A 2,478-nucleotide genomic window follows, 5' to 3' on the forward strand; every position below is an offset into this window, starting at 1 on the left:
CCCTACAGTTCTGGAGATGGGGTCTCATGCTGCATGAAGGACTCATTTGGGCTTTTTGCAGCCTATTGTGAGGTTTTCCCCTCAGTGAGTTCCTTTTCCATTCTCTGATCCTCACCACACTCCCTGAGAAGTAAGAAAGGTGAGTAAGTAGGCATGCATGAGCATTCCAATCAGTAGATGATGTCATGGGTATTCAGCCAAGGTAAGTGATTTGCCCAAAGCTGCCCAGTGAGGGGAAGTGGAGCCAGGGGTTGAACGCAGGGTGTGGATAAGGATCTGCTGAGGCTCTTAAGACCCTACTAGCAGGCTGGAGTCAGTTGGGGGAATGGAAAGAGCCCACACTCTGCAGCTTAAGAACTGGGCATCAAATCAATCACATTGCAATTCTGCCTGGCTCCTGCCTTCAAATCCCCTCCTAAATGGAGATCTCACTTGTCAAAGGCTATTATATGTCAGTCCCTAAACACTTTATATACACTCACATTAATTCTCATGGCATAGATACTATTCTTATCTCCATTTTACCAATGAGGCCAAAAGAGGCAAAAGGACTTACCCAAGATGACAGAGAAAGTAAGGGAAAAGCTAGGACTCCAATCTGGGTCTGGCTTGGGCTTATTATATTCCACTACACTGCTTTCCCCAGGTATTGGATACACCTGGAATTTCTAGGTAGAAAAATCAATCTACAAACAATGACAGTTTTGTTTCTTCCTTTCCAAACTTGACAATTTGTATTTCTTTTTCTTGTGTTATTGCATTGGCTGGGACTTTCAGTAGCATTAATAGTAGTCACTCATGACATGTTCCTGAGTGCTTCTGTGTTAGTTATGTATTGCTGTGTAATAAATATCCCCAAACTTAGTGTCTCAAAACAACAAACATTTATTATCTCACATAATTTCTGAAGGTTAGAAATTCAAGAGTAGCTTATTAATTGAGTGGTTCTGGCTCAGGGTCTCACCAGGTTACAGCAAAAATGTCTGCCAATTTCTTCAAAGAAAATATGCAAATGGCCAATAAGCACATGAAAAGATGTTCAACATCATTAGCCATCAGGGAAATGAAAACAAAAACTGCAGTGTGGTACAACTTCACACCCACTAGGATGGCAAGGACGTGGAGAAATCAGAATTCTCATACACTGCTGGTGAGAACGTGAAATGGTGCAGCCACTTTGTTTTTTGTTTTGTTTTGTTTTGTTTTGTTTTTGCGGTACATGGGCCTCTCACCGTTGTGGCCTCTCCCGCTGTGGAGCACAGGCTCCGGACGCACAGGCCCAGCGGCCATGGCTCACGGGCCCAGCTGCTCCGCGGCACATGGGATCCTCCCGGACCGGGGCACGAACCCACGTCCCCTGCATCGGCAGGCAGACTCCCAACCACTGCGCCACCAGGGAAGCCCAGTGCAGCCACTTTGGAAACAGTCTGGCAGTTCCTCAAATGGTTAGAGTCATCACATGACCCAGCAATTCCACTCTTAGGTATGTGCCCAAGAGAAATGAAAACATATGTCCACAGAAAAACTTTTACATGAATGTTTATAGAAGCATTATTCATCATAGCCAAAAAGTGGAAACAATACAAATGTCCATCAGCTTGAACAATGTATAAACAAAATGTGGTCTATCCATACAATGGAATATTATCCAGTCATAAAAAGGAATGAAGTACTGATACATGCTACAACACAGATGAACCTTGAAAACATTATGCTAAGAGAAAGAAGCTAGTCACAAACAGCCATATATTGCATGATCCCCTTTATATGAAATGTACAGAATAGACAACTCTATAGAGACATAGAGTAGATGAGTGGCTACTTGGGGCTGGGGGAGGGAGAAAGATGGAATGACTGTTACTGGTTATAGGATCTCTTTTTGGAATGATCAAAATGTTTGGAATTAGGTAGTGGTGATGGTTGTACAACTATGAATGTACTTAAAGCCATTAAATTGTATGCTTTAAATGGGTGGATTATATGGCATGTGAATTATATCTCAATAAACTGTTACCAAAAAAAAAAAGGTCAGGTGTACTCATCCTAAGGCTTAACTAGGGCTTAAGGATCTGCTTCCAAGTGATTCGCTCATATGGCTATTGACAGGAGGCCTCAGTTCCTCACCATGTAGGCCTCTTCATTAATGTCCTCATGACATGTCACCCACCTCCCCAGAGAGAGTGGTCCAGGAGAGAGCAAGGAGGGAGCCATAATGTCTTTTGTGACTTAGTCTAGGAAGTAATGTCACTTCTGCCACATTTTGTTAGAGGCAAGTGACTAGGTACAGCTCACACCGGAGGGGCGGGGTGGTAGGCTCCACCATGTGAAGGGAAGAGTATCAAAGAAACTGTGCACATCTGCAAACCACCACAGTTTCTAATGTTGCTCGATTAGGTAGAATGGCTTCCACAGTGTCTCTGAGTCCCTATCTCTCCCCTCTCTTTTATTCATATTTTACTAAGTTGTTGATTAAAAAAC

This window comes from Lipotes vexillifer, unplaced genomic scaffold (assembly GCF_000442215.2).
Source record: "Lipotes vexillifer unplaced genomic scaffold, Lipotes_vexillifer_v1.1 scaffold1197, whole genome shotgun sequence".
Lineage (NCBI taxonomy): Eukaryota > Metazoa > Chordata > Mammalia > Artiodactyla > Lipotidae > Lipotes > Lipotes vexillifer.